Below are 12,760 nucleotides of genomic sequence, written 5' to 3'. Positions count from 1 at the left end.
AGGGTAGAAGCGCAAAATACGTTTTGCTGCGTCCGTGGGTGCGCGCTGCATGGGTGTATCATAGCTCTGTTGAAAACGTGGCCTCGCCAGATTTATGCCTTTCTGGTCCTAAGTTGTTTCCACTGTTGTTTTTCCTTGCTTCATGTTACACCTAAGTGAAAGGACGGAAAAGACAGGAATTTTTCTCTGCCATTTCAGCGCTAAAACGCACAAGCAGAACGCTGCCGCATCGAAAAATACACCAGACCGTGCCCGACGTGTTTGAAACGGTAACATCAGAGCGGAAATTCAGACACGGGTCTGACGTGTCCGAGCCTGGTGTCTACGGGTCTGATGTTTCCGGTTCTGAAATGTCCGGGTCTGACGGCTCCGGGTCTGACGTGTCCGGGAACGAGCTCAGATCGGGCGTGTACGAGTTTGGTATCTACAGATCTGCGGTGGCTGGGTCTTACAGGGCTGCGTCTCACGTGACCCATTCTGCCAACTTGCCAGGCGTACAGCGTTGTGGTATAACAACCTTAGACCCCTGGAACTTGCACTTTAGTGTCATGGAACGCTACCGGCTTGAACAGCCCTTTGTCACTCGTAGGGTAACAATGGGTACTACATCATGAAGTTTTTGGCACTGCTTCCCTGCAAAAGAATATGGTTACATTTAAATTAGCACTGAAACTTCAAAAAAACCTGCCGTGGTGGCTCATCGGCTAAGGTGTCGTTCTGATGAGCTTAGGGGTAAGGGTTCGATACTGGTCGCGGTGACTGCTAAACGAAAATACCTGTCGTGATTTCGGTGCACTTTAGGGTCCTCAGGTGGGCAAAATTAATCAGGAGCCCTCCACTACAGCTCGTTCTATAGCTCAGGTGTAAGTTGAAGGTCTTAAACACCAAACGTTTGAAGAAATATGTATGTGCTTAAAAAAATATCGTCATTCAAAACTGCAGCTTCAGGTCATGCCAACTTTTTATTGTTCAATTGCCTCTCGCGTTCCGTCCACTGTCTCTTGGGATTCCTCTGGTGTTTGCTCTTGCTCTGGGTTTGCTTTTTGCTGTGGCCTCCTGAACCTCAACTTCGAGGTCGTCTGCGACCGCCCCATCCTGATATTATTGTCGCCTTCTTGATGTCTTTCTCGTTGGATCCTCGGGCCTCCGCATTGGGCCTGAAAAATACTGAAAAGAATGCCTCATGAGCCATATACAAAAATTCCACCGACTGACCAATTCTTTTCACAGGTTTATGAGGTTGTTTACCATTGTATTGCTCACAACTGCTTCAAATAAAGAACTTAAATTATAGCTTCCCCGAGTTCTTTGCCTGGAAAAAAACTCAAAAATTTTCACTTCGAATTTATTGCTCTTGTTTCATAACATGTTATGTAACAAGAAGCAATAAAGCTCAAGAGATTATGAAAACACATGAAATAAAGCTTGCGAGAGTACCCCTTACTTTAAAAAGGCGGAAGGTTATGCAAATAGAAATTTATATTCATATTTATATTCTGCAGCTACATCTCGCGATGCAAAAAGTGTGGTCAAAAAGCCGACACGGACGTTGTCTTGACGAGGACCCCACGTCGTGTACACATGTCTACGACAAAGCAGCACTGCCGGCCTATAACTTTAAAGCAATTGTCAAGGAAAAATAAATGAACACAGAAAATTTGTAACCTTAGTCGACCGCAATGGAGTATAAAGCAAGTTGGTCAAAATGAACATAATGATTTCTAGAGGGTACTAAATACAAGGAATATTACATACCAATACATATACACCTCGTTTCCATCCTAAAAGAATTTGAAGTCACTAGAATGGTACAACGCAAAAGACGTAAATGCAGCGACTAAATAACTAGTATGCCCAATTAGCAAAAGAGCGCAAAATTAACTATGGTTCGCAAGATCGATTAAGGTGTTAAATTTTGCGGCTGTATGTTATAGAGGTATAGTTGACTTAGGGTGTAAGGCAGCTGACATTGGCTGCTGATAACACTCCGAAATCAGCGCTGTTACATGATTGCTAGACCGCACGAGCGCCGCAAGACGCTATTTGGCCGACATTACGTCACTATTTTGATATCAGGTAAGTACTGTATGTGATGTTTTACGAGGCGACCGTGGTGGCCAGTAAATGCTTCAACGCAGAATAGTAAAAGCGCTTAAACTTGAAAAAAAAAAGAAGAAATGAGCGAAAAGGACAACGGCAAAATTAAAGTCTACAACAACAGCTTGCTGTTTTTTTGTTCCGGACGTTGTCTCTGATGAAAGAAAACTTACGCGTGCCTGCACCAACGGGGAGGATCTTTTTGGAAGCAGGTCCGCGGCATTTTAAGTGAAATTAAATTGAAAAACCTTCGGTTTGGTTAGGCCATATTAGGCTAGGTTAGGTATAGGTTAATTTTAGGTTAATTTTAGTTTGTTAGGTAGAGTTTAGTTTAGGTTAGGCTGCGTTACGTTACCGTGAAAAAGCCGTATTGGGAGGTGATACAGCGGGAAGGCCTGCAAAGGGAGTATCCCGCACAAGCATTGCTTGATACGCCGCTTGTACTGGGGGTGCACGAATGGGGACGGGGATTGGATGGCTTTACCAAAATATGTAATGCAGGCTAGAACCTCTACGCTTTCTTTCTCATTTTAGGTGCGAAGCACCTTAGGACCTCGCAATGTCCATCCGTTGGCGTCCGTGCACACAGCATTATGAAAGGACGGCTCAAAGGGAGTCACGGGGAAAAAAATGAAACCAGCACCAGCAGGGTTCAAAACACGGACTCCCGCAACAACACGCAAGGAATACAATACGCTACCACTAACTACGCCGGCAGACGGAAATTTGAATAAAAAAGCACGCAAGGAATACAATACGCTACCACTAACTACGCCGGCAGACGGAAATTTGAATATAAAAGAGTTACTGAAGTGTACAGCGACATCGCAATGTTCACTGGCGTCCGTTGGCGTCTGTGCACACAGCATTATAATCGAAAAATATGTTAGTCAAGCCACCTAAAAGGGTACAAAACGCAAAAAAAAATCACACATCTCCACGCCGTGAACGATGCCGAGGGTGCGAAGTACTGGGGCGCGAATTGTCTTTCGTGTGGCGCTTGACATTTACAGTGCAATTACTGCATCTCAAAAAACATTTAAAACTCAGAGTGCATCAGCACGCACGGACGATTACGCTCATCACACAGACAATACACCACTTGCGTCGCAGTGCTTCGCACCCTCGGCATCGTTCACGGCGTGCAGATGTGTGATTTGTTTCTCATCTACCCATCCTACGCTTCATGGTTCCGTTTCGTTTCTCGTTCAACAGGCGAAACATAGAGCATTGATTAGAGTTACACTGAACATTATACACGTCACCAACAGTCGGGAAAAACCTTTTTTCTGTCCTGCTGCATGTTGTGAGACATTGTCTTCTATGGCTGTTCAGTACAAATAAAATCAACTACCCCTCTGTCGAAAGTACAACGATGAGGGAATGGGAAGCTTTCCAAAATCTAGTCTAACACCAAACAAACCAACCCAGAAGCGAGAAGCGAGTTGATTTGTTCTAATTTCGCACGTCCATGCACCCCTGTCCAAATACAAACTGCTTCTACCATGCCGGAATGGCGAAATTATATAGGCGCAATTATATATAGCGCGAAGGACCCAGGCTCGATTCCCACCACACGAAGTGTCTTAAATTTTGTTCACTTCACCCACGATCACTAACAACGTCACAGAAAGTTGGCTTTCCTGCAGTGCGATTTAGGCGGACTGCAGACGACATCAGTGAGAGGCTGAAAGCTTCGCTGCAAAACTTCGGTCCTTAATTAAAAGTTAGTTTTGCGTTGCTGCACTCTGAGGCACTCGACATTACCGTTACTGAACGTCTCAAAGTGCACGTCCCGTGGCGATTTCTGACTGCTTAGAAATGCCAATCCGGAATCTCTCGGATGACGACACAGGCTGGTCGGAAAAAGAAACCCGGTTGTCATATCCGCGCCTCGGTTTTTCCGCACGATATCCGCTCCCCTCTTTCGCTCTTCCCGCATCTTTCCCATGAGCGTTCAGGGCTTATACCGGAGGTCGTCGCGACGTCCATGTCTAGACAGCGCGTCATTTGGTACGTCCTGGGAGCTGACAACACTCCGTCTACGCCATCTCGGGAACTCAGTCTCTATACCCTTGTCTCAATTCTTTCTTCCATGACCTCCCCTGTGTTTTATCTCCGTGCTCGCCATTAGTAACCCAATACCAAATGTGGTGCGTCTGCTCACATGGCCAGAACCTTCCAGTTGTCAAGCCGTAGAACTTTCGGGGCTGATTTAACGCGTCTGCTATCGCCAGTAAAGTGAAGGAGGAGCGAAGACCCGTGAGATGAAGGCTGTAGCACGGAATGGAGAGAGGGAATCTGTTTGTCAAAGTGCGTAAGGCGACTAAACGTATGAACGCAAGAAGCTGCACTTTACGAGCTTCTTTTAGAAGGCGTTTAAACTTCAATCTTCCTGCTTTGACTCGAGCGAAAATGGGAAGCTGGTGATTCAATATCCTGGCGCGAGCCTGTTATGCCTGGCGCGAGCTAAAGTTAGTTTTGTGTGTGTACGTAGAGCTATTCCAATCGCTATCGTCAGCCTTGATTTTGATTTGATTGAATAATTGATTGATTGTAGGGTTTGACGCGACGACGCATCGCAGGCATGAGGCGCGCCTTAGTAGAGGGATCCAGATTAATTTTGACTACCTGGGGATGTTTGACGTGCGACGAAATTTCATACAACCAGCCTTTTTTGCTTTTCGCCTCCATAAGAAAAGCGGCCGCCGTGGCCGGTAATTGAACCCGCGTCTTTGTGCTCAGCAGCACAACGCCTTAGCCACGGAGCCACCGCGGCGGGTCCAATGTCAGCCTCATGACAAGCTCCTGAATAACGTTAATCGCCGAATTATATTTGTTAATTGGGGTTGTTTACTTATCTTTTGAAGAACCTCATGAGGACAGAGGGTAAATAAATAAGCGGGGCTGCACATCAAACAAAATTATGCATACAAGTCACAAATTTGGCGCGACAACGAAGTGAAAGGCCAGTGCATATACCAACGGTGCAACCAAAACAAGGAAATTGAGGTAAAAACTAAAGCTTATGTTCTCTTTCTGGAAAAGTTAAGAGTGCACACTCGAAAGAGGACAGGTCAGTTATGTTTCCCACACTTGAAAGGAACATATGCTACTCGGCAATATTAATCTGTAAGGGCTAATTTTGGTACCTGCTAGTTTTCGCGTATGTGGGCGTTGTGCACGTCATGAATGCGCGCAGGGACATAAGTGGTGGGGTGAACATGATTTCATGAAGGCAATGAACCACCATGATACTAAAAACGGAATGACGGTAAGCGACAGTATTTTCTCCGGGGGTGGGGCGATTTTACTGCAGGAACGAACCTCCAGTGGGAATAAGATGACAGAATGAACTGCGCCACTTTGTTGTGCACAGACACCAGTAAAGCTGTTATATATTCCTCATACAGGAGCCATATGATAAACGCGTATTCCAACGAAGGTGTAATTAAAGAAATGTATGCGTATGCGTGCTGTCTAGTTTCGGAGTTTGCTAGTTGTAAACACCATTCAAAAAGGCTCAGTTTTTTAAAGCTTTAGACGTTAAGTGTTCTGTATAAGTGTTTAAGGTCAAGTTCGAACTAATAGCATAACGGGGATAGATAAATGAATTGACTATACACGTATCGCTCGAGTTGTACTGATTTCGGATCGAGGAAGTAGGCGTTACTTGGTCAGTTTTATCTGTAGGTATGATTGTAGGTATGATTGCCAGGTATGACACCACTCAGATAGTGTTGTTACATCAGTTTGGAGTGAAGTCATACTTGCATGATTTATTACCCTACAAATGACACGGTCATCTACGATAACGTGAACGGTTGATGCTATATTATAAGGTATTTTGTTTGTGTATATCAAAAACAGTAGAAGACCTAGCACTGATCCCTGCAGCGTATCGGATACACAGGTACGCTGATTGGAAACAGCTAAAAGGCTCAGTCAAACCTCTGCCGTCCTGCTGTGAAGTTCAAGGCTGGAGGCTGTGAAGTTCAAGGCACTTATGGGGCCCATTTTTGGAAGCTTTGGAATCGTCAAGGAAGATAGCGTCAACATAAAGGGAATAATGAAGTGACTGGTGAATGTTGGTTACTTGCCCAAACTGTTGGTGTTTGGCATGATGATGGCTCGGGCCTAAACCAATGTAGATTTTCAAAGAAAAGATATTAGTCTTCAGGTGAGCCACAATGTGATGTAACAAATGTGCCCTAGTAACTTATAGCTGTTGATGGTCCCGTCAATCAATCCCTTAATCATTTTAATCAAAAGGTACCTCAGGGACCTTAAGTCTGTTTACGTGCTTTTAAAGGTGGAAACATCATGTATTCCCCTGACGACACTCATTATAGACTTCTTTGGCGTTACAACGAGCCCATGTCTCTTTGTTCTGTTTCGTTTCGTCGTCTTTCGGCGCGGGGGGTAAAGAGAATTTATTATAACCCACATGTCAAGGCGCAGCGACTAGTGATAACAGCGCTGCCCTAAGTACAGCAAATTATCCAATCAGTTTTCATGTAACGTGGTCATTCTACACACTGCGCAAAAATGTTTGGCGTGGGCAACAAGCTACTGCAAATGAAGTCACATAAAGTCCACCAGAGTTCAAAGAAAGAGTTCATAATCTATACTGAACTCAGTACGGCACTAGGGAAACGCTCAGGATGTTGCTCCTGACCACTATAAAGCGCGTAGACCAACGCAAAAGGAAGGCTTTAAACTGCAGGCACACCTGCTACAGGTCTGGCACAGAACTCTTGGACAGGAAGTATGCATAGGCTGAACCCTTTCAAACTGATAAAACTGGTGGCATGCATAATAGACATCAACACTACCTAGCCCAAAGAAAACATTAGGCATATTTGAGGCAAAAAGTAAGTGCCTAATAGACAGCACCACCGCTCTTTTAAATAACAGACGTAGAATAACAGACGTAGACGCGGAATTTTTGGGAAAGGTGTCATATCTAGAATCGGGCCTTTGATACCACTACCGTTGAAACAAAATTGATAGAATGCCATCATTTATTCGAAACTATGCTACGGAATTTTGGCGTGGGGAACCACAACTAAAACAAGTTATAACAGGCGCATTGTATTATAGAAAAGAATTTTGCGCATATACTTAGATTATCATGGCTGTCACACAAATTGAGGGCAAATCTCTTATTTGCTGTAAATTCAATGCTTCGAGCTGACCAAATCTATTACATGAACGTTCTGCACACCATTTATAAACAAAAGGCCCTCAATCAAATTACCAATAATTCTTCCAGCTACCATCTCAGGCATGCAATACGACACATTTCAAAAGTAAGAACGAACTATGGTGAGCAATCTTTCCTGTACCAGTCAACTGAAATTATGAATAAATTTGGAGGAAAATTAAACTTATATGCCAGTGAACCCAATTTAAAAACAGGTTCAAGAAATATTACTGAAGCAAAACGCCTGCAATACTTGTGTATAATTAAGTGTTTAAGGTACATGTGGAAATGTTCCCCTGAAGGAACAAGTTAAGAACATATACATACTAAAATGCACTATTACGTAATTGTGATGGAGTTGTGTAATTGTTGAAACTTAATGCGAGGGAATTACTATTCGCGTATGTACACTGATCCTTCTGTGCATTTATAGACCTATGATTTGTATAATACATAGGAAATGTATTGCTTTCGTGCTAATTCGTTATTATGATTGTGCTATTATGTGTTGTGTACACTTGTGAACATCACTTTTGTTGCCGACATTGTGAACCGGGTGACTAATTCTGTGAGGCCACATGCGCCTTTAGTCTCAGCCCCCGCTATATTTTTTCGAGAAATAAAATAAAATAAAATAAAATCATAAATAAAAATACGGTAAAACCCGGTATCGAATTCAGGAAGGGTAAAAGTGAATGCTGAAACAAGGTGTGTCCTTAAGCCATTTACAGAATAGAAGAAAAGTTCCAACAGATGGCATGTGAGGTGTGCGAACGCGGGTAAACTGAATCCAAATGAGCAAACTTCCTTTCTATGTGATATGGTAAGAGGGAGAGGGAATAGAACAGCATGAGGGAGGAGAGGAAAGAGCGTTACTTGACCGCAGCGGCAGAAGGCGATTGTCTCTCGCGATATTTACAGCCAATCAAGCAGATACGAGGACGATTTCTTGTAAGTGCAATGCACTTCTTAAGCGACCCTGAACCTGCGTCCACCGGCGATGTCCGCGCACGTGGAGATGGGCGCGTGCAACCTGGCCGCTGACATGGCACATACCCACGTGGGGGATTGGCCAGGAATCTCCTCGTCTTCCTTGGCAACGGGGGGAGATGGGCGCGCGCTGCCTGGCCGCTGACATGGCACATACCCACGTGGGGGATTGGCCAAGAATCGGGCGTGAGAAGGGCTAATGCACCTGCTTAAAGGAGTACTGACACGAAATTTCAAAGCTGAGATCCGCTCTAGCAATCAAGTACAACGACAACATAAATAGGTGTCTGTGAATAAATGCATCTTTCTTTCTTTGTAGTTGTGTGTGTGTGTGTGTGTGTGATCTCTCTTTCGCGAACATTACCGAACCGCGCAAATTCAACTCGTGCATTCGCACGTTCACATTCTTCCCCTCGGGGAAATGCGGGGAATTTTTTTCTCTAACGCCGTGCATACGTTCTGATCGGCTGATATGGTACATTTCTGCTGATGCATGCTCAATGTATTTGTTGATTCCGAGATTATAAGCGGGTTTACTCCAGGAAAAAGCACAGCTCGTATTTCACACCTCTTTCTAAGCATCGTTACTTCGTTCGGAAAAGCAATAACTCACTCTCCTGACCAGAGGAGTGAGATTTGTTCCTTTCTAAAAACACACTGTCATCGTTCCATTCGTCTTTTTCGCTTTTAACCTAAACTTTCAGTGTTCATCCCTTACATATTTTCTTGGACTGCTGTCGGCCCGTTTGTCTCGCCGGCGTTAAAGCGTCGTTAAGCTTTCAGCTACAGCCTTTGCCGCTTGCTCCCGCCTCGGCCCTCGCCCCATGAAGCCTTGTTTGGCGTGCCCCCCTAAAGCAACGGATACATTTTGGGAACACCGTACCTCTCGCCTATCCGTAGCCTATCTCTTCCACCAAACTGTCAATATGTACGGTTCAGTTTAACGCGTTCCTTTCCTAGCCCACTCAGCCATTTTCATGGTCATCCCCTTCGTGTGGCGTCACTTCACTGCAGCCAATCATCGTGCTGCAATCAAGCTATCATTTTTCTCTTGAGAAAAACACCTCCGGCCTGCACTTACGTGGTAGGTGATGCTTCAAGCTATCCTTCGTTCCGCGTGGTGAGCGTCGGCGCCTCTTAGAGGTTATCGACTCTTTCGACAGCAGCAGCCTAGGAGTACAAGCCAGGCATGGTGGATACGTGGCGTTGTCGTTTGAGTCGCCGGTTTGCACGCCCCAAATTTCTACAAGACCAAAGACCGCAACTAAAAATTGTATACAACGTCAGTGACGCAAGAGAAAGCAACATAATATCTGAATGAGGTTAGCGAAGCTGAAAGAAGCGCACCACGGTTCACAAGCGAAAATAGCAGGTTCGTTCTCGAGAAAGGAAGCTGTGGTGTAATACCCCCCGGGCCTTGTCTCTCTCAGTGGTGACAGTTCTAGTGTTTCCCTCCGTCTTCCGCAGCTTGGGTTTTGTTCCTTCATCTGTACTATTTTGTGTTTTGAGGGCAGCTTCCGTATTTGTTGACACGCCACGGTTATTGCTGATCGATGTGCTCTGCGGTGCTAGCTTCCGCTTTGGCGGCAAGGCGTTCTTGCCAAAGCAAGCAGCTACTTTTAGAGACGCTGGGGAGACTCTTAAGGCGCTGCTAAACGCCTTCTTTCATGTACCAACTACCGAATACTGCTGAGAAAAAAAACGTCTTGTTTGGCTTATTGCTGAATGTTTAGCGGCATGTCTAAAATAACAAAAATGGAATGTGCGGTACTCCTTGGCGAACTTTGTTTTGTCATACTGGCATAACATTTAAGTGCCATGACTTCTCGGATGCACGCGTTTACTGTTGCAATCCCACCCATCGCTTGGTACACGCCACATGAGTCTACTAACGCAGGTGTTAAAATGTTATCCTTTACCCGATTTATTCCAGCCTGAATCATTATCCCTTTTTTCGTTATTCAGAAAGGAGTTCTTCATCAACGATAAGTAAGCGGGAAAGCCACCAATATCCAGTATCCACCAACTTCAATCACTCACAGAACATCTGTGTGTCGTCATGTAAACAAATGTGAGCGTCTCCACGGGTTTTTGGGTATAGATGCGTGGTTTTCACGATAACTCATCAAATTTAAAACCACCTTTCAGGTTTTATAGGAGCGGCAAGTATCAGATCTTCTAAATAGAATGAGCCGATTTTCCCACTCCTTCGTAGCCTCCGAGCTCCATGACCTCACGAGACAGATAGCAGCGTTTCAAGTATCCACCGACAATCATCCACCGACAATCCACCGACAATCATCTGCGGGCCAACGTTCCTTATGCAATAAACGTTTCAGCAATACCGGGAGACACAGATCTGGCGTGTGTCCAGCTTGTGACTTGCGGCGACATAAACCGCGCTTTGTATCACTGTCTCGAGTCTGCCCAGATATGTCCACAATCACTGTTTACTTAAAAAATCATTCTGAGCGCCTGGCTCTGACCTTGCAAGTGAAACTTCGAGAATCAAAACCCTTGCTAGCTCTTTTTGTGACTGTGCCCTGCAGGGGTCATTTGCAACAATTTTAGCCGCCCTCCGTGCTTACAACACCGTTGTACACCTAAATATATTCCAAGTGTTGAGAGCACTTTGAAGAAAATTTTGTTCTGCCCAGCCGTAGTGTGTGCGTCCGTGTGGGAGCGTTTGCATTTGTGATTTTGTGCTTTGTGTCTTTTGCAGCCTAATTCCAGGTCACTTACGCGTTGCAATCCTAAATGAAGAGGGGATGCTATGCAACCAGCTGGGGCAGCTGGTTGCATAGCATCCAACCAGCTATATATATATATATGTGTATATATATATATATATATATATATATATATATATATATATATATATATATATATATATATATATATATATATATATATATCGAAACAGAATGTCAAATGAGGGGCTCTGTGAATTGAAACAGAAATATGGATAGGCGGATAGGCAGTCAAGGTAGTCGTATAAAGCAAAGGGGAAAATGTGGTAAGTCGTTTATTATCAGTGAAACAGATGCATAATTTTTTTAAAAGAAAGTGGAGGAAAACATGGCCGCCAGGTGGGATCCGAACCCACGACCTCCAGAATACGCTTCTGGAGGTCATAAGTTCGGATCCCACTACTACTACTACTAATACTACTAGTAGGCACCAAAAAAATGAGGCCATCGCAAACTGGAACTCTGGGACTCCAAAAGTAACGATCGAAATAGATCACAGATAGTGGATGTTACAACATGTGCCCGAAGCCTGTCCCAGGCCGCGGGTGTTAAGGGAAAAACAATCAGTGAAGGAGTATTCGGAAGTTCGTGTCTGTTGAAATGGTGGCGTTTCATTTATGCAATGACGTTCTTTTCATGTGTACCAGATTATTATTAATACAGCAAAAAAAGGTTCCATGTGCCATTTCACCTTTAAGTCAAATAGGAATGGTAGGGTTTTCTTTGGTTCACAAGTGTTTATACGAATCTTTCCTTCTACTACTGTTATAAATAAAACGTAGTAGACTCACTGTAGACCCCTCGCTGTATTTGCTAGAATTTCTAGGCATGGTGCGTTCACACGGAGATCCTTTACCTCGCATGCATGTCGTAAAATATGAGTTCCTACACCATTCTACCCATTTTAGCTGCCAAAGAGCCGTGTTTAGGCGCCCGTTCTAAGCGATGATGCAATGGCAGACCTTGGGGGAGGATCCACCAGTTTACGATGAATCAACGTACACCGCACATGACAGACAATAAACAGCCCTACAAAATTCTCCAATGTTCTCAAGAAGGGCACCATTGCATCTAGTAATGCCGTTTTGCGTGCTCATAACAGACAAAGCATTACTGAAGTTTTGTTGTTTGTGTACGAGCTCGCGTTAAACTACTGAGTAACGAACAACTGACTGCCTCTACAACTCCGCAATAATTATTTAGCGTTAACGAAAGAGTTCCTCCGAGTTCAAAGCTTTCTAGTTACTTGTAACTCTTCGCGTACACCCATACGCGTGTCTGCGCATGCGTGTGCGCGTGCGCATGCGCGTGTGCGTGTGTGCGCGTGCGCTCGTGTGTGTGTGTGTGTGTGTGTGCGTGTGCGTGTGTGCGTGTGTGCATGTGCATGCGTGTGTGCATGTGCGTGTGTGTGTGCGTGCGTGTACGCATAAGTGTGCGTGCGTGTGTGTGTGTGCTGTGTGTGTGTGCGCGCGCGCGTCTGGGTTTGCGTGTGTGCATGCATTTGTGTGTGTGCGTTTGTGTAGCGCGCACAGTCATGCGGAAATGAAACGTGAGCATGAAAATATGAAGCAGAACGCACAAAATCGGAGAGTACGGTTTGCGTAGATCACATGATAACGCGTTGTGGTATATTTGGAAAGTCGCATTTCCAAATTTTATTACTTTTGTTGAGCCCTGCTACACACAACTCGCACGTATAGAAATTGCTCCCATTGTT

General features: G+C 44.7%; 1 long non-coding RNA gene across 1 annotated transcript in view; it reads right to left on the bottom strand.

The window, feature by feature from the left end:
- Window positions 1–1,121: 1,121 nt before the first annotated feature.
- Window positions 1,122–12,760, bottom strand: part of LOC144150234 (uncharacterized) — a 101,876-nt gene continuing 90,237 nt past the window's right edge. Inside the window, exon 3 of the long non-coding RNA XR_013318466.1 lies at window positions 1,122–1,167. This is a non-coding gene — a long non-coding RNA (uncharacterized LOC144150234). The remainder of the gene's footprint in view (window positions 1,168–12,760) is intronic.

This window comes from Haemaphysalis longicornis, unplaced genomic scaffold, assembly GCF_048455015.1.
Source record: "Haemaphysalis longicornis isolate Haplotype H1 unplaced genomic scaffold, Haemaphysalis longicornis Haplotype H1 scaffold_8, whole genome shotgun sequence".
Taxonomy (NCBI): Eukaryota; Metazoa; Arthropoda; class Arachnida; order Ixodida; family Ixodidae; genus Haemaphysalis; species Haemaphysalis longicornis.
Note: the sequence above shows the minus strand (reverse complement) of the source record. Positions and strands in the feature narration are given on the sequence as shown.